The following is a 26471-nucleotide window of genomic DNA, read 5'->3' on the forward strand; positions in this document are numbered from 1 at the left end:
CCCTTCAGTGTACAACCCAGCCAGTTTTTAAATCATTTGCTCCTTTGGGCAAACAGTGCTGCTGGTTAGTTATCCAGTAGATGTTTTTAATTACAAGCTGAAAAAGTCATTCCGTAGCCCTGAAACCAGTGCCCTCATGCCTAAGAAGTGCTTTTTAATATTTATACATCTAAAGAGGGTTTGCCCTTCCAGACATAGAAAATCATTAGGAAGGCTTCTCAGGAGGATGTAACTTTGGTCAAGGTCATGCACAAATCTAAACTCCAGATTTCTGCCAACGCTTGCCAGTAGGTGACACTTTTGTGCCACAAACCATTTCGAGTCCGCTTTCGACTTTATTTCTAGGTTATCAATTTTTAAATAGAAGAAAGGAACAAAAATATGCTTGTGAGACAATTCTGAGCATATAAAAGTTGAAGAAACTTTTCTTTTTTTCCTCGTTACTTGGCATATCTATTTAATGGAGCTTTTTTGATTTTACTTGTTTCTTCCAGCACGGCAGATGAATGGGCGAACCAAGGAAACTGCACTCAAAGAAAAGTCTTGTAACGGTTCTAACTTTGGTTTGGCATGTCACCTCTGTTAACGATATCAGGGAGAGGAAATATTCCGTCAAAGCTGTGAGCATGGAAGGAAACAGCCTGGATGGGGTCCAAAGCCACACAGTATCTTAGCAACTTCGGAAGTTCAGAAAAGCCAACATTTCAGTTCGGGAAGCCGGCTGGTGGGCGCTCCATCCTACCCAACCACCAGTCACTGAAAGACACACCTTAAGGTGAAAGTGGCCATCGTTTTCAGGATCTGCTACCCAAGCTACCAAAATCGAGTGGCTGGCAGAGGGCAGGTGACCCTCTCTTGTCGAGAAAACAAAACGAAACCCTCTGCCACAAACATATGAAAACTGTGATAACCGGGTATGAACATACTATGATTGAAAAATGCCTTGTAGGAGCACACTGCCCTCCTCCCTCTGACTCCGCAAAAGCATAACATGAACGTCCATAGGAGGAAAAGAAGAGCAGGAATCAGGCGCCGTCTATTCCATGAACTTCCCTCTAAGAATGGGGTTTGTGCCTTTGTCTCCTGAAGGGAGGGCTTTTTGAGAATTCTTTGTCACTTATCTCTGGAGAATGAGAGACTCCAAACACCCATCCATTAAAGAGGTCTTGGGGGACACTTTATACCCTCCAGCTGTGTCTTTTGTAGCTAAGTGGTGAATGTGTGTTTGAGTGGGGCAAGGTCTAAATCAACTTATCCGACCTCTATCCTCAACATTATCCCCCAAATCTGATACTGAATGTTAATCTGAACAATCTAATCCCTGACCACTGTCAACCCAGCCCAGCGTGGGTCCTAACCCTCAGATGACCCAGCATGTACCTGCTACAAGAGCAGAAATCCCTGCCCCTTCCTAAATAAAGCCCAGCTCAGACCACCTGCACCTGGACTGTTCCTTTCTCCTAGGCAATTAGATCATCAGGTAGGTGAAACGTGTCCTTTCCAGTGAAGAGGAAACTTTTCGTGCCCCTCACAGCTATTGTCCATAAAACATCATTCAGTGCCAAACGGGAAAGTGCATTAAATCTAATTCTACTGTCTCCTAACTTTTCCATGCCACACGTGAAAAGAACTTAGGAAGTACATTCTTTGTCACAGAACCTTCAGCATCATCCAGTCCTGCTGACATGCACTGAGGTCACACATGTCCCTGATCAGGCTTCATTATGAATTATAGGAACAGGAAAGCTTCTTGTAGCTCCCCCACATCCTGAGACTGGCCTCAAGTGACTCTGTCCAGGACAGAGCAATATTCTCATCAATTTCACGGAGTCATGTCTGCCTGGTGTCTCCGTCGTCTTCCCACCTGCTTCAGTCGGTGGCCAAACCTGGACAACCATCCTCCAAAACGTCTCTCTCATACCTGCTCTCCTCTTGGGCTGCCCTGCTTCTCCCCTTGTTCTGTCCACACTCTCTGCTTCGTGGGCTTTGAAACGGCCTCCTCAGTCCCCACCACCTCTGGTCTTGACCCGCTCCCTTCAGGCTGCGCTGGGCCCCCGGACGGCCCTGGGCTACTCAGAATTCTCGGCTGGTTGCACATCACGTCGGAATCCAATCCAAACACACATCTGTATGGCACGGAAGGCTCTTTGTCATCGGTCTCTTCCTTCTAGTTCCATCCCCATTGAAACTCAGCTTCCTGTAATTTTTTGGTTCAGTGGTAATGGGCTGTGGTTCTACCACATCATACTTTCCTGGGCTTTAATCTCTGTGTTCTTTATTGCTGAAAGGTACTTCTCCTCCCTCATCCTTCCACCAAACTCCTATGTACCCTTCCAGGTAGAAGTTAAATGGCCCTCCTCTCTGAAGTATGCCCTGATAGCTTTAGATAAAGTCCTCCTTTTCCTCTCCCTCCTCACTGCACACAGAGCACACAGTATGGTCTCCTGAGTGTTGTGTGTAAGTGATTGTCAGCACCTCTGCTTTTCCTCTTTGTGTGATGAGGGTCTGCTGGAGGGCAGGGACCTGGGCTACCCATCTCTGCTTTGCTGGGGTCTTGGCACCTTGAGAGAAGGAAGGATTCAGGAAACGTTTGCTGCTCAAATGGATAAAGGACAGAGTCAGTTCTCAGGAGGTACCCTAGAATCCACTCAAGCTTGAGAATGGGGTTTAGAATTAAAATACTGAGATGGGGGTTCTCTTACCTAAAAAGCCCCCAGCTGCCAGACTAGCTCTCTATTCACAACTCAGTCGCTTCCTCCTCTCCCCTCCCCACCGTCCAATTCCTTTCTGGGACTCCTGGGGCAAGGATCCAAATAAAACCGCCCTGTTCCTCCCAGGGTGAGAATGTCCCTATCTGCAGTTACTCCAGCAATCAAGAGCCCAAAGTTGTCATCAATGAAAGAGACCCAAGAACACAGGGCAATCTGATCCTTTTCTCCTCCAGGCTCTGTTTTCCTGGAAACACTTATTTCTTTATGAAAAAAAAGAAAGAGGAAAAAAAGCTCACAAGACCATGTTAAAGCAAATGCTTAGAAAATATTTTTGAAACATTTGGAAGTAATTTCTATTCACAAATTATCTCCATTCACAAAATGAAAAGGCAAATTATGTGAGCTGGATAAATTGAGAAAGAGAAGAAATCAGACTTAATGCTGGGAGCAGAAGAGGAATAGGAAGGAAGAAAAAGAGAGAAAGACTAGTAATTCTGGCATATCTATAGTAAGTAGAATTTTAAAAACACTGAACGTGTATTACTTCCTGTGAATGTTACAACTGCTGGTAGGCAGTTAATTTTTCCATAAGGCAGAAGAGAAAGTTGAAGCTAAAGATAAGTCTTCCATCACCCATCAGTGCGAGAGTTGGGGCTAGCAAGTGAGAGGTATGGAGGAAGAGGGAGAGATGAGAAAGAACATGATGGAAAGATGGAGAAGGAGTAAAGACAGCTAACATGTCCAGAAGACAGTGACAGGAGGGGCCTGAAGATTCACCTGACATCAACAATGAATGGCAAAAATGGCATGAAAAACTCTGAAGCCATCCTCTGCTTTGTGCTCATGAGATACGAAGCGTCTTTCTCAAATACCCGTAACTGAAAAATATAGAGTAATTATTGAGCCAATGGCGCCTCTCGATTCTTAGGAAGGTGAACCCACGGATGGTTCAGAGGCTCCAACCTTGGGCTGAATGCTTCTGACCGTCCTGATGGGTATCCTGCTTTCCTTGTGATAACATCTTTCTCTAATCAATAAAAATTAAATAGCTACACGTTATTCAAAAGCAATTTGCTAATCACATGCTGTAAGAGACCCACCAGTCACAGGTGGAGTGGGCAAAGTTGAGAATACAAACAAGGCCAAGTAAACGAGTGGAGAACTTTGGTAGAATTCAGATCATTGCTCACTGGCCCACCACAAGCTGCCCGGTGCAAACGGGTTGGCTCATCTAAAAATGACACTCCTTTTCCTATTACAGGCCAGCACACTCTACAACTGTCCTCTTACTTAGTCTGAACGATAATTCTGCAGGAATGGGCATTATTATCCTTGTCTTAGAATGATAATCTGAAGCTGAGGGGGTTTAAATAATATCCAAATTTGAATCCAGGCCTGAACAGATCCAAATTCACATTCTTACCACCTCAGTCCCCCGTTTCTAAAATTGATCGTGAATCGTCTCTACTTTTTTTCCTATAGAGGCCCCTCTAGCTGGGTCAGGATAAAGTGAGTGAAGAAATCCTGAGGGCAGGAGAAGCAGCTGCTAAACATTCAACATAGGTATAAGGAACATAAGCAGGGTGCCTGCTAGAAGGAGCCCCAGGCAATGTTGGGTACCATCCTGGGCTGGCTCAGCCTGGTGACCCTACGAGGGGCACTCTAATCCCTTTTAACAATTACCGAGCACTTACTGTATGCCAACCACTGCGCCAGAAGCTGTGCGGGCAACATCTGATTTAATCTTTGCAGCTACTCTTGGAGGTGAGCGCCTTTATTATTAATATTTTACAGATAACACAACAATCTCAGAGAGGTTAAGTAACTGGCTCAAAGTCGTATGGGTGGTAACTGGAAGAGTGGGGATTCCTACCCTATTCTCTCTGATTCCGGAGCATCTGCTGTTAGCCACTAAACACACTGCTTTCTTCACCCCCCCGTTGAGAAGACACTCGGGGAAAGCTCTCCAGGTTAAGAAGCAGTGAACATGGTTTCGGAGTGTCAGCTCCACAGGATCTAGGCTAACCTGCGAACTGGAATTCAGGAGGTCTGACTTGGAAGACACTCCTGCCCATCACTGATTGTATTTCTTTAAGCAACTTATTTGATTTGCACCTCAGCTTCTGCATCTGTAAAGTGGGAATAAATTGAAGATAACCCATGTTCTTTGAAATATTGTAAAAACTCCCTATAGAGCTGCTACACTTGGGAAGAAAAGTACAGACTGAGGTTAATAAGTCAGCTAAAGTAATGGATTTATAGAAATTAAGAGGCTGAGGAACCTTGAGGATGACCCATGCCCAGCGAGCATATGGTTAAGTACATGGATGCTTTGCTGGCTGTGGGACCCTGGGCAGGTCACTTGACATCCCTGAGCCTCAGCATCCCTATCTGTGAAATGGAGATAAAAACAGTACGACCCCGCAGGTTTGTTGTGAAGATGAAATGGGATGATGTAGGCAAAGCCCAGTGACCTGCACATACTAAGTGCTGCATAAATGCTCTATTTTGGTGGGGAAACTGAGGCCCTAGCAAGGTAAATGCTTGTCCCTGGTTGCACTGTGAGTTAACGGTAGAGGAAGGAACAGAATACAGGCCTCTTGGTTCATGTTACTTCTCCTCAGCTGTGCAAACTTAGACACATTCCTTAAAATTTCTAAGGCTTAGTTTTACCATCTGTTAAATGGGGACAATTCTTCTCACCTCTATCGATAAGGATGTGGAGGGGAATTAAATGAGCAATTCAAGTAAAGCCCTCAAGCTGAAGCATCTTGAGCGCTCACTGAATGTGAGCTGCCATAGCTCTTCCTTCCAGTTGGATTTAAAAGAGATTTTATCTTCAGGAATAGGAATGAGAAGAATCTTTTCCTTGGGTTTTTTTTGCTGAGTCAGAGAAGGAGTGGGAAACACCCACCACAGAAGAGAAGCAAGTGTCGAGTGGACAAAGCCCAAATTAAGGGAAGCCGCCCAGCAGAAGTCACTCACGGTAACCTCATCTCCCAAACTAAACGGACTTCTCCTGGAGGCACAGCACCTGGAGTAAGCGCCTTAGTCCTCTACGTGGGATTCTTTCCCTTTCTGGTTCTTCTAGAAACTTCTGTCAGCTCAAATCAGAAGCACTGCATTCGTTTTCTGCGGCAGTACTGACTGTCACTGTATTTGGAGACTGCCCGGTTACCGGCCACACCGTTGTCATTGACTAGCTGTGTGCCCTGGACAAGTCCTTTCCCTGAGCCTCTGTCTGTGGTTGTAAAATGTGGACAGTAATGCCTGTCCACCACATGAAATCATGAGGTGCCACACGAACATGAAGTGTTGCTTGCTTTGTGTTACCATTTCATATTCGCACTATCTGCCTCCAGTCTGGAGGAAACGAGACACTGGTGTGACCGCCTTTAAAGAGCCAAATTTCCCTCCAAGTCCCCAGGACTTTATTGAAGAGGGAGCAGCCTTCTTTTCCATGTGTGGCCCTGCTACCGAGGAGGATGTCAGCAAAGCACGGGACAACTGTAAGTGGCTCCGAAGGCTGTTTCATGGCGAGAGGGATCCGTTACGGGCTGTTTAGCCAAAGCAATGCATGCAACGCAGGGGGACGCTGCACCAGACCATACGGATCAGTGCCAGGTACCCGACAGCCGCCAAGGGCCAAAAGGCCCGTGTGAAAGCGGCGCTTCTGCCTCGTGAACTGCCTGGCTGTCAACAGTTCCATCTCCTCTTCCTTCCTCAGAGCCCCCCCCCCCCGCCCCCACCACACCCAGGGGTGCCGGAGCAGAACCAGGGGCACCCATGAGACTGGGCAGGACCCCAGCCCCCTGGCCCCTGCTTTTGCCTCGAAGGCGTCACATTTGGGTTTCTGTATGTCATCCGCCTTCAGTCTGGGGAATTGCTCCTCTAAGGGCGAGTTCCTCTTTGAAGTGAACTTTTGAGTAAGGATGATCTGCTTTGCGCAGATGGTTCTGCATCTGAATAAGAGGAAACCATCACGCGGATGCAGAAGGAAGTGTTTTGTGTTTCTTAGGCAGCAAAGAAAGCTTCTGAGAAACAACAACAACAACAACAACCCAAAAAAAAGAAAACCACCCACTTTTTTTTTTAAGCTTAGGGGAAATCCACGTATCCACCCTTATTACAATGAGCAGGAACCATGTAATACTGGGGATGTACGTGGCTGTGGTGACAGCGTAGCTGGTGGCGAATGTGAGGACACGGGAAGAACGCTAGCACTCAGCTCATGTGGTCGTGGTGCGATTGAATGAGAAAATCCCTCTACGGACTGCTGAGCACATAGTAAATGCTCAAAAATACCACCTGTCGTCATGACTCTGAAGACGCCGGGAAGGATTCTGAGAAATCCTGTGTTTTATAGGTTGAGTTGTCTCCCCACCACAAAAGAGGCTGAAGTCCTCAATGCCACCGTCCGCGAACGTGGCCTTATTTGGAAGCAGTTTTCTTTGTCAGTGATCAAGTTAAGTACGATGAGCTCATGAGGGTGGGCCCTAATCCAATACCTGGCTGGTGAACTTAAGAAGAAGGAAAATGTGGGCACACGCACGTGCAGACGGTGCCGTGGGAGGACGGCAGGTTTGCTCCCACAGCCGAGGAACTGCTGGAAGCTGGGGGAGAGGCCTGGGGCAGACCCGGTCAGACCCGCATGGCTCAGCTGAGTCTTTACTCGCTGACTTCTAGGCTCCAGAAGGGTGAGATAAGAAATAAACTTTTGTTACAAACCACTCATTTAGTGGTACTCTGTTATGGCCGTCCTAGCAAATGGAGACACGCCCTTTCAGAGTGCCCCCATGGACAAGCATATACAAGAGATATCTTAGAAGTAGCTGTTGTATCTATTTTCAGAAAAGTAGAAACCTGAGTGTAAAAATCACTATAAAAGGACACTGTTGGTTTTTGGATTTATCACACAATTCCAACCTTCTTTTCTTCTCCCTTGTTTCCAAGGAGTCTAGAGAGGCTTTCCTGGCTTCCTTTGAAGCGAGGGACAGCCATGTGACACAATTCTGACTAATAAGATACAAGTAAAATCCTCCTGGTATGTGTGTGGGGAGGGGGGAGGGCATAGTTTAGGCTTTCCTAGATAAAAGGGACAGAGATCTTGAATCTTTCTCCCCTCTTTCTTCCCCCCTTGAAGATGGATATGATGCCTGGAGCTGCAACAGCCATCTTGTTACAGTGAGGCAGCAAAACCAAGAGGAAAAAACCCTAAAATGCTGGGAGGGGCAAAGTGGAAAAATAGGAAGAGTTCATGTCCTGGATGGCAACACTGAGCAGCATAAATGGTGCCAGTTTCTGCCAACCTTGGATATCTAGCTAGCTAAAAAAGAAAATAGCGACGTAAGCCACTGTTAGGATTCTTACAGTTGTCAGTTTATGATAACTTGTGGCTGAATGCCTCCCCTAACCAAAGTGCTATCTTGACTGGCTGTCCTAAGCAGGGCTGTCAGCTCTCCTCTGACTTTCAGTTTTAAAGTGCATTTCATTTATTTCCTACTTCTTTCTGCCTGTCCCCTCTTCCAGCAAGCCCCGACGTAGAGAACTGGTTAGGGAATGTGTCATCTTTCTGCTGTCAGGACAAGGCTAAGGTGCAATGGACCAGTGTTTGCATGACCAGAGGGACTCAATTCGCTCTTCTCTTGGGAGCATTGTCATTAAGAGTAGTTGCAAGGACTTCTGGAGGTTGGAGATGCATGAAGTCAAAGTCACCAGGCACGTGATTATAAGTTGAGCAGGAAACATACAGATGAGGACATGGACTTGGAAGTTAAATGGACCTGTGTTTAAATTCCAAATCTCAACTACTGACCAGTGTGTGACTGGGGGCAAGTTACTCAACCTCTCTGAATTTCCTTCCTTAATTATAAATAGAAAAGTTAAGTCATTGGGAAGATTAGATCAGATGTTGAATGTGAAGTTCCTAGACACAGTAGGTCTTTAAGAAATGGCTGACTTCACTGTCCTTTGGGGAAGATCTACATTCAGGGATACTGGTCATTACACCTCTTCAGCTGAACCCTCTTCTCAGAGCACAAGTTTGACTAGTTCATACAAATAACTTCTCAGAACCTAGCACCACAGCTTGCCTCCATGAAGGGGACTGGGGACTTGGAGCATGAAAAAATAGCACTAAGAGGAATAAGCAACACAGAGCCCAAGCTGACCCACAGGGGGCAATAAATAGGTCTGAGATCTCATTTTAATTTTGGTGGTAAAAGGAGAAAAAAAATACACCCAAAGACATGATTATAAGTTAAGGAGAGCGAGATTTCTCAACCTTGGCACCGCTCACATTTTGGGTTGGATGATTCTTTGTTTTGGTGGGCTGTGCCATACATTTAGCATCTCTGGCCCCCTACCCACTAGCCACCAGTAGTGCCCTTAGCGTCTCCCAGTCATGACAACCAAAAATGTCTCTAGACACTGTCAAATGTTCCTAGGAGTGGAGTGGGGGTGTGCTGAGTCAGAGCAAAGGGCAATAGAACGCTGATGTACAAAAGGGTCTCGCTGGGTGAACGTTACTGGTGTCGACAGGCAAGTGGTCCCCGATGCACTGTAACCCTGCATAATGTAAAAAAAAAAAAAATAGCAAAAGAAGAAAGGAAAGAATTTTGCACATCTCAGAGCCCTGACCACCTCATTAATGAGCAAAGGTCCAGGCGACTGGTTATTACTCCATTGAGACTGCAGAACAAGGAGTGATAATATTTGGACTATTTCATCAATCTGTGCCAAGGACCTCTTCAAATCAAGTCAGCTTAATGGGTAAAATATTTGATATTCTGTAAAAAGACCTAGCGGGTTCCAATCCATCCTTTTCACACAAAGCACTAGTACAGCAAAAAGGATCACAGGGAGAACAGTTATGAAAAGGACGGGGAGCCCGAGAAGGAGCCTCATCCCTGTTTTCTAGCCACACCCCCGACTTGAATGCAGAAGGGCATCCCTCCTGTTACACGGGCAGCATTTGCAAAGCCCTCGGCTCCTCCCACACACCCAGACTATAAAAGATCTGCTGATCGGTGTGGCTACAACATAGGGTCATTTGCATTTTACTCTCATTCTCCACTACTCCCAGGGATTTTTAGAGGGTTCTTCCCCAAGAACATCCCTCTTATCTTTCGTCATTTACTTATCAAAACACAGCCTTAGAGACAGTGGCTACTCATTTACACTTCTCTCAGGACCTTTTCGGGAGCCCTTGGTCTTGAGATTGTAAAACACTGTTGTACAAGACTCTGTTGTATGTACCACGGAGCAGTGAAGAGGGCAAAACTCGGAAGAAAGGCTGTTCTGCATGAAAATATTCATACACATTATTTCATTATACACTTGAGAAATGACAAGTTGGTTTGCAAGAATAGTGTAAGATGTTCTCTTACAATTTTCCCCATGGTTAAGAGCCTGTTCACTCTGTTCCAAACTCCACTTTAAACTTCTCCTGGATGTCTTACAACTCTCAACCAATCTTTGAGTCCTAAGTGCAGGTTTCTTTCTCTTTTAAAGAGGCTTTCAGAGTGTCGCCAGCTATAGGAATGCTATCAGACAATACTGTAGTATTATCTTGTGACTGTTCTAACTGGCTGGTTAGTCGACTAAATTTAAGTGCCATTTAAAGTAACTCTCACATTTATGATTGAGCTTTGGGCTTGTTGGGGCTGTATGGCCCCACAACTAATCATTGCACAAGCATGACATCCGACCCCCCATCTCCCTCCCTGGGGAGGGTGCAGGAGGACTCTAAAGGCTTCAGGGGTGGGCTCATGGGAGCATCGTAGTATTGCCTCTCGTGGGGTGACGTGGAGAAGGCAGAGATCTAACATCTGCCTTAACCCAACCAAGCTTGGAAAATGGTTGCTGTTTAGCAGTCCCTAAAGACCAGCACCATGGCTTGGGGTCAAAAACTGGACAAGAATGGGATGTCCAGCCTTGTGGCTGAGCCTTACCTCCTGCTCCCTTGCCGCAGAAACGAGACAAGAGGTGAGAAGTAGGAGAAGGAGAAACAGAAAGCACAGAGACGTAATTATCTACTAAATTGAAGCTCATCCCCACAGTTAATCCAGATAACACCTTTGGGGCCTCAACTCTCTCGGTTAGTTTGGAAGCTAACTCTAAAATTCCCCAGGTAAGCACACTGTTTTATGCTTTACTCTGGGCACCTAGCATCTGAGAGGGTATTTCACGCACTTCAGTCAAATGTTAAAGCATAGAAAATAAATGGAGACTTCGGCGTGGTGCAGAGGCAGGACGGGGGGAGGAGGGTGCCCGCGCGTTCCCTGATGTCTGGCCCTCTCGGCCTGGATCCATAAACCCACAGCCGACCTCATCCATCTGACCCTTCAGCCTCGGTACAGTGACGCAGCCTCATTTGCAGAGACACAGGCAGCTGCCTTGGAGTTGAAACCTGCTCTCACTGTGACTATGTAGCAGATTTATCATAATTTCAAACCTGCCTCTAACCAGCTGATCAAAAGGCAACTTTCTTCTTTGAAGATTTTCATTTGTAAGCTTCAGTGCCCCAAATCAAAAAGGGCAATGGTACAGACTCCCAGGTCCACATTCTGCATTTGTCAGGCAAGTGCCTTCAAGTCCCGGAGTGTGCTTTTCTATTTATAAGTGGGTATGCTGAGTTTCAACGTATAACCTGATGCCTCTTTTTGGTTCACGAAATTTGCACTACGTATGAGCGCTGTTATGGAGGCATTTTGCTAGCCTTTTGGAGTTCAGTTTTAACCCAATTCTGCTCTCCTTTTTCTCCACAGACTTTCATACAAAATCCGGAGTGAATGCCTCAGAAGGGGTCTTGATGGGTTTTATTGGATCAAAGGGCCCTCTCATAATAAAGAAACCGCACAGAGATTTACTGAGTGCATTAAAAAAAAAGAATGGCTTCTTGCCAGGGCTGGTAGAATTACACGCCAATAAAAAAAACGTTTGGGCCAACCATGCTTTTAGAAAAGTGTGTAGTGATTTAAAGATGGTGGGTTAATTTTTAATTTTTCAGCTCACCACTCTTGACACTACTCGTTTATAGATCCAGGTTAGAAACCTGAAAGATATACCAGATATTTCTGTTTTCTTCATCTCCACAGTCAACACAATACAAATCACATCGCAAATCTGCCTTTTCTTCTTTGGAAGAAATCTCTCACAGATGTACTCTGTTTCTCTGTTTCCATGGCTCCCCTTCTAATCTAGGCCCTCGCCAATCCACATACCCACTGATTATGGTCAGAGCCTTTGGATAAGACTTTCTGTCTTCTGTCCCATTTCTCAGTCTATCCTGAATCCTCAATCAATTAGCAAATAAATATTTATGGATCATCTACTAGGTAACTGACAAGACAGCATGTCATAATTTTATATTACATTCCTGCTTATGAACTCTAAGTACCTCCCTATAGCCAAACTAACCAAGTTAAATCTTCTACCAGACTTCAGGCCATCCACCATCTGGTCCTGTTCTACCTTACCTCCTATTTTCCACCACTCTTCACTAGGCAGCTCTCTCCTCACTGGCTGAGCCCCTCAACTCCCCTGCACAACGCCCTGTTAATTCTGGCCTCTCCCCTCCCCTGCTGCCTACAATGCTTCTCAAGCCATTCCCACTTCCACTTCTCTACATCCTTCCAGGGCTGGGTTGGCCTGGAACTGTATCCCCCGGTCATCCTCACCTCCTCCAGTCCTTGGGTTTCTCCCTTCTCTGAACTTTAATAACCTAATTCCTAAATTGCACCTTAGCATCTGTGTATTTTTTTCTTTTGGATGAATTCACAAACAGCACGAGTATTAATAGATATCAGTATCTGCTTTAAATGTCACATAGGAAGACTATGATAAAGGTACCATCATCATCAAAACTGTTATCAACCATTTCTTACAGTTGAGAAAAATGAGGCTCAGGGATTAAATTGACTTTCCCCAAAGCATGCAGCTACTAAGGGTTGAGATGGGAACCTAGCCAAACTAAATCCAGGCTTTCTGCATGGGACCTCTCCGATGGCCAGCTGGCCCCTAAAGTGGGGAACCACTACACCCAGAAATCAGGTTCCCCGATCCAGGCGAACAATGACGCGGGGAGTATGAAGTTTCAATGAGCCATTATTTGGGTCAAGAAGGAACAGAGACTGGGGATTCTGCGTTGATAGCACTTGCAAAAGCAAACCTATCTCAAATTGAAATCAACTCTCCTTCTCATGGGTGCCCTTCTATACCCAAGTCCCCAAACCATTCTCAAATCCTCCTGAAACTCATCTCCCGAGACCCCATAGTTTCCTTGGCTGCGAAGGGGCAGGGAGGGCCCAATTCAGTTTCTCGACCCCCACACCTCAGTCCTGAAAAGAAGGGAGGCCAGAGTGTGCCTGTGCTGACTTTGAGTTCCTGTATTAGGAAAGTCTCAGATGAACAGCTGAGTTTGCTTGAAATTAAACAATAAAACTTTGTGCAATCTTCAAAGTGAAGTATACCTGTGCGTGTTGATGCGCATACGTGGGTGAAAATAAGATAGCACCCCCCCCCCCCAAACCACATGGATTTCTCCATCCCTGGCTTCCTCGCAGATTTGAGCAGGCACCCAGGTGGAACCTGACTCCAATTGCGGCTCATTAGCACAGACGAATAGAAGTTTAAGGGAAAATGTGTAGTAAACAATGCTAATCCTGGCTTAAGTGGGAGAAAGTGACCTTTCTCCCTTCCCTGAAACAAATCGCTGTCTCAGGCTGCGTGGGCCCGCTTTACTATTACCCGTTAATACGGCCGCAGCCAGAAGCAGCAGCTGTGGCCCCGCGAACGGGCTCCACAGTCAGGCTGAACATAATCCCTCGTGTAATGAAAAACCTATTTCTATTTCTGAGGCCTCACTACTCTTCATACTGAAGAGCCTTGTGCCTGTCACACATTTATTGAAGCTTATTACTCATCTAGGCAGCAGGGCCCAGTTAGTATTTGGAATTATACTTTAAATCACAATTTTTCTATTATTTATTTTAGGATTCCAAGGCTGCGGTGAAGGCATGTCAGTGTTACTCCTGATGCGCTTTCAAAGGCATTAAAGCCCCAAATCAAAATTCTTTTCTACGCAGGGAACCTTTCTGCATATGTGGCAAACCTTCAGTCAAGATACGAGGGTCCCCCGGTCGCCCTGGTGGGCCAGAACCTCAGGACTCTACCATGGTCACGTGGCTCAGGTTTTAAGTCCCTCCCTACTCAGCATCGGAGTCATCTTTCCGGGGCCACTGGCTTTCCTCCCTCCTCTCACATCATGCTCTTTTCTTCAGCTTTCGAAGATAAATGGATAGAGTCTCTTAGGATGCTGGGGCCAGGAGTGTGAAGAGACGGGCTAAAACTGTAGCCTCATCATCCAGTGGAAAAATAAGAACTGGCTTAATCTAAGTCAGAGGATTTTCTGAGCTGACCACGAAGTCTGAGCTTCCGTTTATTCTCTAGGCCAACGGTGAGCACGTGGTTCCTTCTGGTTCTGTCGAAGCCAGTGGAAACTGTAATTGTCTCTCACTATTCATCGGGCCCCCTTCTCCCTTTATATGCCCAGGAAAAAAACCCACACACATACCATATATACTACAGTTACTCAAAGGAATGCCTTCCCCTATTTTTGTCCCTGGGCACGCGCGCTTTTTCTCGTGATCCTTGTTTTCCCCTCGGCATCAACAAAGATTCTTTGCCGTTGGGGTCTGCATCCTCCTTGGCCTATCCCATGAATGAAAATCAGCCAAAATGTGACAGCATTGCACAATGTCAGGAATCCTCTCCACTGTTTTGCAATGCACACCTAGTCACTTTTCACGTCTGGAGTCCTTCTCTACGTTTCCACCGAGAGAGCTGTCAGACTAGTCCTGCAAAGAAAACCCCTGCTGTCTGTCCATCTGACCTGGTAATTGGGTTTAGCCCAGAGCCAACTGGGTCCACTCTGGGTATCTTCTCCACGAGCCAGGTTTTTTGGTGTGTTCTGTCATTCTGTCCCGTGCTACGGTGGGAGACAGAGGCACAGGGAAGTTTTTGGTCTGGGGGAGGCAGTAGCAATGTGTGATCAAGAAAGAATTATGAAGGGCGTGGGCAAATGAGCCAAGGTACTCAGACATGCAATTATGAGAAGAGTTCAGGGTTGGCTTCCATATGATCTCTCTCTCTCTCTCTCTTTTTTCCCTTCATGTTTTGACAGCCTTCTCCCTGGGTGGGGTACACAACAGCTTGTTTAATAAACCCCTTAGTCATGCCAACGTGACAGACGATTCTTTTTCTTCCTTCAGGACAAATTTAGTCACAGATACTTCAGTTGGGTCCACTCTCCAATTTGCCTCTGACATTAAAACAAGCCATTGGTATTTCACTACAATACAGAGAGCACTGCTGGGTCAGCTGACCTTTCCAAAGGCTTAATTCCTGTCAGTTTTGAAGAGAAGAATAAAATACCATGCAATCGGCATCCACATTCCCACAAAAGAAATAGAGATATTTTCTCCCAGACAGAGCCAAGACCACGAGCCCTTGGGTTCACTTCTGCCCTGACCACCCCCACCTAAAGAGCCAAGGCAGAGAGGTGGGGGCTGGGGGGCAAGAAGTGGGAAAAAGTTGCCATTGGCACACCAGTATATTTTTTAAAAGTCTAAAATGAAAGGAACTGTAATGTATGTATATTGCTTTTAAAAAATTAAACCTGACAGAGCAGGATAAATGTGGGCTTGTTCCAAGGATACTGAAAGGTAGGCCGTATAGAAGAGGGGATAGGAGGAGAAGAAGCAGCGACGTCCACATCTGTGTGAATGCAAACACTGTGAAAGATTTAACCTCTGGAAGCAGGGTCGGAAGCTGGTTTCCTTAAAGTCAGACCAAATGTACCTGTCAAAACGTTTCATTAACATGTATACATATTGGGGGTGCCTGGGTGGCTTGGTCTGTTAAGCGTCTGCCTTCTGCTCAGGTCATGATCCCAAGGTCCTGGGATCAAGACCCACATCTGGCTCCCTGCTCTGGGGGGAGGTTGCTTCTCCCTCTCCTGCTCCCCCTGCTTGTGCGTGCACGCTCTCTCTCAAATAAATAAATAAAATCTTTAAAAAAAGTGCATAAAAAATGTACACATATTGCAGACTGTTCCTGACCAGAACATTTGGGGCAGGATCTGTGGGAGTAGTGGTGTGGGGGCACCACTCACACACATGTCAAATAGGGGGGCTGACCTCCTGTTCCTTCTTTCTTCTTGCCCCACTACCCTGCCCTACCCCTCTGACCCCCCCCCCCCCCCCCCCCCCCCCCCGCTTGGGTGAGTAGTAAGTTGCTATCAGCTTGGGCACACCCATGTCCTATCTGAGACCAAGACACGCCCAATTAGGAATCAGGAAACCTTTCCAAATATTAGAAGTTCATAATCCACTGAACTTGGTTGGGAGCTAAAACTGTTGGGTCTTCTCAGATATTCCTACTGGACCATCCTTTACACCATGAAGATAGAGAAACAAGGCAGAGAAAGGATGTAGTATAAAATAATTCTCCTCCCTCATGTCCATTTCTGATCAAGATTGAATAGAAGACTTTCGAGAATGCCCTCACTTGATTAAAAAACAAATACACTTGCTTCCTGGCTTCAAGGGTCATTCTAAAGACAACACATCTGAAGACAAAGGTGATTTTTCTAAGCCTCACTTTCAGTGCTCCCCTAGGAGCCAATAGGCACATTCATTCTTTCCTTCTCTTACATCATTCGCAGTGGCAAAGACTGTTGTGGAATTACATGAGTTTCAATTAGACCCAACAGAAGATAAACCAACCTTAGTGAGAAATGATTTTGTAGGAGGTGATTTTCATGCCCCCCCACCCGATACACTGTATTTGAAATATAGATGGATGTTCAACATTAGACCCATTACTCTCATCTATTAGGCAAGGGCCTGCTGTGTCTATAAATTCAATTTCCTTTATCATGGTGGCTTTCTGGTTTATTTGGATAAATGTTGAGCTGTCCACTGTTATTTATCTAAGTAGTTCATGAGGGAACCGAAAGTTTAATGATGTAAGATGAGGGGGTGAAACAGCACCTCCAAGCAATTCTCAAGGATTGCTTTTCATCTCATTACCTTGGTTGGACTTATTGGTTCAAGAAATCATGCAGAAGATTATGTGTCATTGGAGGTGCTGGGTGTCACTTTCCCCCCATTCTGGCATCTTCTAATTGTTCCATGTTTTATCCTGCTCAGCAGATGGCGTCTCATAGCTGGCATTGCTCACGAGCATTTCTAATTACTCTTTTCACAGCTTCTTATGCCTTTTCCTTTACTTTTTGTCTTAACTTCAACGCATTCTTTCTGGTATGTCTCCTCCTCCTCCTCCTTCTTCTTCTTCTTCTTTTTTTTTTTTTTGGTAAGCTTTACAGTTTTTAAAGTAAATTCAAGAGGAGATAATGTCTTCATTTGACAAAAACAGACTAGCTAAAAATAGACACAAATCTCCTCAATTTCTTATTGTGTAATGGTTAGACCACTTCACATTTCTAGGGAGAAGAAAGGATGTCTGACCATTTGTTCATACTGATGAGTTAATAAAAAGCTTTTTAGTATAAAACTTCTGTTCCCTGATGGGTCTGGGAAAAATGAAACGCAAATGTCTTAACATCATGGCACAGGTCGTTTATGCAAAACATAACCTACCTAGGCTCTCTCAGCTTTTGTATTAAGTGCACTATTTTATGGGGTTGCTTATGAGACCCTGGGACTAGGAAGAAATTTTGAGTAAAAGTGTCCTAGATTCTGAGGCTGGTCAGCAGGTTTCAGAATACAATGTGACTAGCCAATCACTTGCCTAAAGAAAATTTCTTGTGTGACGGAAAAACATAAAATGAATAAATTTAATATACCTTAAATTAATAAAAAAATGTATTATAGAAAGACACGAAGTTGCACAAAGATTTTTCATGGGGGAAAAACATCTTTAACCTACAAGTCTTTCAAGAGCAGAGAGCTTTCTCAAGGAAGTATACTAAATTTCTTATTAAAAGAAAGTTTAAACACATGAATTCTAATTGGCTGAATGCCCTAGCAGTCTACGTTTGTAAAAATTTGGGGCCTAAGGTAGCCTTAAAACCAGTTTCAACAATGCTTCTAATTCAAAGGCGCACCAAACTTCTTTGCAAGATGTCATCTTGTTTATCATGGCCTGAAGAGCAGAATGCATTTGACACACTGCCACTTACTTTTCCCTGTGGAATATAAGCAATTCTAATCTAAACTTCATTAACGTGCCTCTAAAACGCTCATGGTGTAATATAAGTAAGCAAACTGATAGGATTGCATCATGACCGCAAAGGCAAAAGCAAGGTAATATGCCTTTCTTTTATAAAGATCAGAGTCCCTAGGGGAGTGCCAAACATGTTTGTACAAATCTTCCCACAAATGACCTAACTCCACCGAAAACCCATCCCAAGGGAAAGGCCTTCCCTAACAGCTGTGAATCAAGTCATGATGAAAGAAAGGCAAAGATTGGAGGCAAAGCTGATCGTCCCTTCTTATCCGTAGCTTTGGTTTTTAGGGAAAAAAAAGTCTTTGAAAGATGATACATATTATGTGTTATATCAACTTCTCTTTCCAAGAGGGGAGGGCAATATTTTCTTCGGCAAAACTCTTTTCTTATCAACACGTAGCTTAGGACTGCTGTATTTTCTGAGACAATCTGATATTTACATATTTATTTAAGGCTAGAAGTTGATAATAAAAAAATGAAATTAGTGGAACATGCAATGCATTATCCTCTCTTTTATGGTAATATTAAATACGTTAATGTAGTTGATGGACCATTTGCTCTCCTAATGCAGAGGATCTTAATATGAGACATCAATTTAATAAATGATTTATTTGATGAGAAAAGGGCTCAGGCAAAAATTCTGAGTGTCTATTCTTAACAATCAAAATGTGAATTTTCTAGAAAGGAATTTTCAATGAAGGGCACAAGAAGTATGATTTAAGGTGACCTTAAGAAAAATACGAATGCTCTAAAAGTTCACTTCAGGGTCAAATTTCTGTTGTATGAGGCTACACAGCTAAGTAGCGCATTTCAGAGCACAAAAGATTCTGCATGGCTTGTGTACACAGACCTAATTCACCATATAATAGTCCTTTTCTCTATTTGGTGCCTTGTAGCAATTGCTTCATTTCTTAGCACTTCCTCATTTACAGGGAAGCAGCCAACAGACTTTCAGATTTATGCCATTATTTGCTTCTTCACCTTGAACTCCAACTAAATTCTGCTATACTTTTGTAATATGAGTGCCAAATGGTGGCCGTATGCCAGACACAAACACTTCCCAGTTTCACTCAGCTAGCTCTTGATTTCAGGGAATCACAGATTCCTGCTAGAGGGCTTAAATGTGGTGCTTACACATCCCCCCTAACTGTTCCGTTGCCTAAATGCTTTCTAACTTGGAAATGCAATTTGGGAACAGAGGCAATTACAACATCAGGGAACCAGAAACTTCCCTTTACATGAGGGAACCAGTGAAATTAGGGCTTGAGGATTCTGGGTACTTGATAATGTTGTCAACAAACGATCCAACTCAGCCCTAACTCTAATCAGCATTTATTACTTCAAAAGATATTTATCGATGCTCACACGGTGTGAGGCACGGTTTTGTAGATACAATGATCCAAGAACCTGGTTTATACTTGGCGATGGACCTGGTCTAGGAGTGTGGTAGCCAATATAATCATCATAATGAGCTTCTATTGTGTGCCAGGTACCATCACACTTCACTGATGCTAACACTCAGAGGTTTTCATCTTTTACCTCTCTGAAACCAGAACGCATTTTATAACTGGTGTTTCCATATCATCGTGGCTGGCCAGGCAGCACACTGGGCTGCTGGTCTGACTATGCACTTATCTAGTCACATGGGCGTACATCATTCTCACTGGTCTGCGGCTACCTCTTTCCAAAACTACAAAATAAAAATTATAAATGTTAAGTACTTCTCAGCACTTTGGGGATACACACAATAATGACATTTCTCATGCTTGATGACATACATTTGAAGAAAAGTTGTATACATATATAATTTCAGCCAACGCCTGAAACATCTTTACAAAGCTGGAGCTATCCCACTGTTCTGGATCAGGAAACTAAGGTACAGGGAGATTAAAGAGCAAGCCCAAGTCACACAGCTTTTAAGTATACACATCGTAATTTGAACTCAGGTCTCTCTGACACCAAAGCCCATGCATGTGCTTTGCATTACATCAAGCTGGTTCTTTTCCTTTCTTTTCTTTTCTTTTCTTTTCTCTTTTCTTCTTTGTCTGTCTTTCTTTCTTTCTTTTTCTTTTTTTTGAGGGGGGAGGGGCGCAGGAAGAGGGAGAGAGAAAATCTTAAGCAGGCTCCATGTCCAGGTTTGGTCTCACAACACTGAGATCATGACCTGAGCCGAAATCAAGAGTCAGATGCTTAACCAACTGAGCCACCCAGGTGCCCTCAGCTGGTACCCCTGCAGTTGTGTTATAGATTAAAACGTAGAATGAAATAATCCTTATTTATAGTACATTAGAAGCTGTATCCAGAATTCTAAATCATGCAACAGGTAAAAATAAACAAACGCATGCAAGACTTAAGAAATGAAGGATTTAAAGGCTTCCTGTGGAAGGTAAAGGATCTGTGCGCTTGGCGACCACCCTAAGTGATCCAGTCAAATAAACCGAGCATGTGGAGACAGACAAGATAATGTCATAGCATCCCATTACTGCTTCTGAACTGATGACTGCTGGAGAGGTCACTGTCACGAGAAATTTCAGGACAAAGGCCAGAATGGTGAGTTACGGGATAGATAGGTGGTGGACCCTCCATATGCATTCACCCAACACATGCTCCATGGAGCCACGAATCACAGCCACGGTGCCTTCTCGTCAGCAGATCATACTGATGCCCTAACTCCCTGTCGTGGTCCTTGAGGGGCGTGGGGATGTAGCTCCTACTCAGTCTTCCCTGGTTTTGCATTAAGATGGTCTACAGAGTAAGGACCAAGAGTCGCTTCCTCTTCCTCATCCATGGAGCTTGCCCATGAGGGTGGGAGAGCCCTGTTTTGGATGACTACCTTGACTTCCGACAGGTGCCTTGTAGCGGAAAGCAAAGACACCTCAGCTCGGTAAAAGAACTTCCCTGAATGTCAAACACGAGATACGCATCCTGCCACATGGCTGCTAGGTGATGGAGACCTAGCTAATGACTTAATTTACTTTCCATAAATTGACAGATCCTCTGCAATTGGATGTGCAATTATAAAACGGGAGCCCCACTGCCGAAGACTCACCAGTGTGTCAGCGCTGACGGGACTTCATTATCTGGTTAAGAGCACATTAGCATATCTCAAGTCTGTTCCTAACATCAGAACTGACATGACTGGGTCTCCTGACTTCTTTGTGGGCAGTTCTCTTCTTCTCTGTGGGGCGAACTACAAGCTTTGACCATCTGGGGCAGGGGAGTTGGGTGGAAATGTTACTTGCAGGATTGCTCAGATTTCATCACCAGCCTTTTGCGTTTTAGATACTGGGAGGTAAACCCATAATGTGGAATTCACACAGAGGGCAAGGATTAGCATCTCTCTGGATAGTCAAAGAACGGTGAGTCTGAATGAGAGGGCCAACATTTTTTCTCGGCTGTATCCTCACAAAGGATGCCGGGTAAGTGTACTGTTCTCATCATTTTTCTGTCATTTTCTTTATGTTTTCCCCAAATCTGTTCTGTTCAGCGAGATGGGAATACACAAAATAGCAGTTCTGAACACAGGATTCATCAGCAGGAGTCTCAACATATCAATTTTCAAGTGTAGCAACTTTAAACACATTGTAGGCTTTTAGTTTCCATAGAAAATAATCTCTCATTGTTTTCAAAAGAAACTGAAAGCACCCCAAATTACCACACTTTTAACATCCTGACATGTTGATGGCCCGCGTTCTTCCCAGATCAAAGTGAGAGTGGCAGAAGACAGAGCGCTGAGCAGCTTACTTAAAACATAGTATTTCATATTTGGCAGGAATTACTGTAGTGAAAAAAGACAAGGTGACTTTCTAATATATATATGTATTTTAGTTTGGCAGAGATCTGAAGAGCTAAAAACTAATTTAGGATGACATAAACGCTCTTATCTTTCCCTCCACCCCCTTCCCATCCCAACCATGAGAAGAGCTTTTGACAGAAACTCAGCGTATGTTCCGTATTGTCTTTAACTCGCAGGTGATAGTCTCAGTCCTGTGTCATGGCGAACCGCTGTGTGGACTCTCATCTCAGAATTTCTAGGACTATTTGGATTTCAGCAGTGAGGTCATCCATCACAAGCATCTTTCTTCCTTGATGTGGGGCAGCCTGCTGAAGAACTTTGGTGCCTTTTAAGGAAACTAGACCTATCCAACCTTAACCTCGGACAAGACGGCAGTGATGTCCTCCAGTGAACCTGCACCCTTGCAGCCTGTTGGGAAACCCCAACAGAGAAGGCACCAGGGGCTGAGGCGCCTTTGAAAACAGGCAGTGATTTTGCAGAGAAACCCGGGGTAACTGAAGATCGAAGACGAGGGAGTACGTGGCTAAGTGTGCAGGCAATTCCACACCACCCAAGAGTTGAAGCGCTGTTTCACGCAGCCTATTAGGATGGACATTTGAATCCTTTGGAAAGTTTTCAAAGAGAAAAGTGGCTTGCTTTTCCTACTTTTTGGTCTGGATCAGAAAGTCAGGTGTAATTATTCACTACGAAGAGGGGTTGCCAGCCTCAGAAAAAAATCACCTGCTCCATTTACAGTGGACATAGAGCTGGACTCTGAGCCAGACTGGAAGCAGATTTCCTTTTCTCTTCTTTTTTTTCTTCTGTAAATGCGGGGGCACTCTGAAAAGGTATTTTTTAGGAAAAGAACAGTAATATAATCAAAGAGGGGTTAGCAAACCGTGGCCCGAGGGCCAAATCCAGTCTGCCACCTGTTTGTATGTTTCGATCAGCATATGAGCTAAGGTATAGTTTTCCATTTTAAATAGCTTTTTTTTTTAAATCAAAAGAATATTTCATGACATGTGAAAAGTACATAAAATTCGAATTTCGGTGTCTATACTTAGAGTCTCCTGGAACACAGCCACGTATGGCTGTGGGTATGGTTGCTTCTGCCATAAGACGGCAGAGTAGAGCAACTGGGATGAGACTGCATGACCCGCAAAACCAAAAACATCTATGATCTGGCTCTCCACAGAAAATGTTTGCTGACCTCTGTAACCGAAGATACTTGGGAAAACAGCAACGTAAGGAAAGGCTAGGAGACTGAGGAAGAGAGATGGTTTCTCTCCACTGCGGGAATCATCAGAAGATGGTTTGGGAAGGAAAGGAACTAATTATTCTCCCTTGTTCATGAGGACAAAATCAGATACAGGGAGTTGACGTTACAAAAGGGATCATTTAGAGCTCATGCAGTATTTGGAAATAATCAGGAGAGTAATCAGGAGACCAAGGACCTAGTCTTACCCTTGCAACTAGCCAGCCACGTGACTACAAGCACTCTGGGCTCCAGCATCAACTCCACGAAATGACTGTAATACACCAGTTTTTTTTAGTTTCTGCTAGAGTATATGGTGGGGGCTGGGGATAGGGTTCAAATTTAGTAATTACATAAAGGTGCTTTCACTGAAAAAGCCGACAGTTCTCAGCAAATGAAAGTTGCCAATCAGTTATTGTTATGTATACGACGAGGATAAAAACACAGTAGAGTTGGCATAAAACAGGTGAGAAATTCTATATTGGTTACATGATCCAGAAACTGAGGGATCCAGAGGGATTTCTGGTGTTGCAGGCAATGAAAGCACGTGAGCTGCCCCAGGATGTAAGACAAGAGGGGAAGCTCTCTTGCGTTTCACAGCCAGTACTCCCTAGGAACCATGTGGGCCAGGGGCTGAGTGATGCACAAAATGGTCCCCTAGTGGTTTATGCTGCTTTTCAGAGTAATTTATTCCAAGATGTTATGTACACTGGAAAAATCTGGCATCGGAAGAATCTGATGGAAGAGTGTATCATAAAAGATCTTTGTCCCCGGTTGTGTCAGGAGGAACCAGGGGATCTTTCCTGAGTGGTAAAGGCCTACGTCTTCCAATGTGTGCAAGGGTTGACCTTAGTCTTCTTTCACACTCACTCACATGCTGGATGTAAGGAAGAACTCGTCATGGGGCCGAACTATTCCAGATTGCTCATTTCTGGAGTCTTCTCTCCACGGGTTTGGATGTGTGAGGAAGATAATTTGACCTATTTGTCACAGCTCCTGGCAGGCCTGAGCCCAGGGCCTATCCATAACTATCTCGGGGCTGATGCTTCAGTTTCAGGACTTGTCATGTTCTACTGGAACACGGAGTCATGTATGAACCAGAATGGGCTCAGGTCTTAAAAACTTGGGTCTCCGTAACAGGAGGGCTTTAATTTTTATGTTGCCCTTCTGTCCTTCCCTGATGGCTTGTTTTCTCGGTGGGCACAATCACTCGTTGCTCCCAACAGTACTTTTCTCTGTGTTTCTAATGCACTGCTTATGCCCCTGCAGCTTTGTAATTAATAATATACTGCTTTTCATCTTCAAAGTGATTTATACACATTAATTAATCCTCGCCATACTTTGGAGTTTCTGCACGTAAATAACCATCATGCTTCTGGATTTTACTTAGGAAACCAAGACCCAGAAAGAAAACAACTTTGTCAAGGCAAAGGAGAAAAGGATCATTGGGTCAAGATCAGCATTCAAGACAGTGACCCCTCCCGGTGCTTGCAGAGCTGCCGTCACCTCTGGAGAATAGCCCTGTGGCTCCACACTCACCACCATTCCTGCTGGGGAAACTGGCCCCTACCATCGCTCATTTTGAGTCATAAACTATGCTGTAATACTCCAGGGTTAAAGAATAATCTTACCTAAAGCATACATAATAGAAAATGATGGATTATAATCTAATAAACCATCCTAAAATGCTCAGGTCCAGCTTCCAGTAGCCTCCAGACGGAGGATAAATATGTTTCCTAATCCATCATTTACAAGTTACACACCCAATTAAAACATTAAACTCTCACTATATGGTTTCCCCATTTATGTAATTGCCCTACAGAAAGCTATTATATTTTAACTATCAAGCTCAATACATCAGGCAGTAGCCATCTACCTCTCTGGCAAGAGGAGTACGAGGTACACTGGGGAGGGTACTGGCAGAGGTGAGCAGTGCCTCAGTTTCTGTGTCTGGGCTCCCCATGGTGCCCACCAGCTCAACAGAACATTAAGCCTGAGAAGTGAGCTCACGGACCCTTTCTGATGTTTCTGCCACAAAGCCAAATCACGCAAAGACCCTGAAGGCAATTCAATTTGCTTCTACCAAGCCTCCTTGAACAGTTACCTGGGGAAGTACACGAAACTACCACTAGTGACACAAAAGAGTCTATGCAGGCGATTGAGCGCGAAACAGACACCCTCCGCCTCCCGCAAGTCAATCCCTTACTCCAGCCTTCATCAGGAGCAAGTGAGAAGCAGACATGACTGTAAATGAGGGTACGTGGGGGTCAGACCTCAGTCCCCACGTGGGGCTGGGGTTTACAGCACCAAGGCTTTTGCAAAGTTCCAGGTAAACACGGTACCTTTCCCCAGAGTGTCACTTTTCTCGCTTTTGGAGGGCATTCCTAGGAGATGTGACTGGTAAAGAATGTAAAACGGATTTTTCTGTATTACGGTGAGCAAAGTGATCTTATGGGAGACGGTGAAAACTTCACATCAGTTTTTGGCTTATGATGGCCTTGGGCACAGCCCCAGGTCACTGGGGTCGCATGGCCACCCGCCCTCGCCATCAGGCAAGCTTGGGTAGAATGGTCTAGGAAGTCCTGGACCAATTCCTTCCCTGGAAGGTACCACACCGTCTGCCTGAGGATGAAGGACGTGTGGACACCCCACTGCTGAGGGAGAAGGGTCAGCATCAGAATGATCAGGATTGCCTTTTTTTTCTCAGCATAAGTATTGAGAAGAATTTTGGAGTCGGCCTCTTTCTGCTGGTATTTTATAGGCTTGCTTTGCAACATGGCACAGCCCAACTGGGGAGGCCTGTCATAGCTGCCCTGAAACCAAGCTGGAACCATCAGGTGTTTCAAATACACTTGAGCAAACATCACGTGGCCTCTGCCTGGGCCAGGAGCTCTGCCATTGGCAAGCTCAGTTCATACAGCGGCAACACCGGGGCTCTCTGTTGGGGCCAAGAGCTGTGAGCAGGCTTTGTGGCCAGCCCAGGATGCTCACATGCGTGTGGTGCCCTGTCCCCGAGCTCTTGGCACCTGCTGCTTGCCACAGTTACAGGGCTACACCCCATGGATGCAAACCAACATCCTTGGCATAGGAAGAAAGATACCCCAGCAACTTCACCAATCTGCTACCCTAAGTTACATCCTGAGTCCCCAGAAGCACAGGTGGCATGAGAGATGAACCTGATTCACGACTGTGGTGCAATTCGTGACTAAAAGGACAGAAGTAAAGGAGAGGATGTGGGCAAGATCCACTGTGCATGGGTGACTGGATTCCATACAGAGACCCAACTGGGTGTTCTGACCTCTCAATGCTGTTTCTGTCCCACACATCTGGAAATAAGCGAACTACTCAGCTAGACGTTAGCGTCAAATCAAGATGCTCCCAGACAAGCTAGTCACTATTCTTCTTTAAGTGTTTGGCTGAAGTTAATTCATATTGTATGCATTTTAGAGCATAGACCTGGGTTAAAATCCAGGGACAG

At 44.9% G+C, this 26471-nt stretch overlaps 1 protein-coding gene across 1 annotated transcript in view; it reads right to left on the minus strand.

Annotated features, from left to right (window-relative positions):
* The window catches only part of TENM2 (teneurin transmembrane protein 2), a 524046-nt gene that overhangs the window by 232142 nt on the left and 265433 nt on the right, over positions 1–26471 (minus strand). The gene's annotated exons all lie outside the window — the stretch shown is intronic.

This window comes from Ursus americanus, chromosome 15, assembly GCF_024610735.1.
Source record: "Ursus americanus isolate L20-20 chromosome 15, mUrsAme1.1.p, whole genome shotgun sequence".
NCBI lineage: Eukaryota > Metazoa > Chordata > Mammalia > Carnivora > Ursidae > Ursus > Ursus americanus.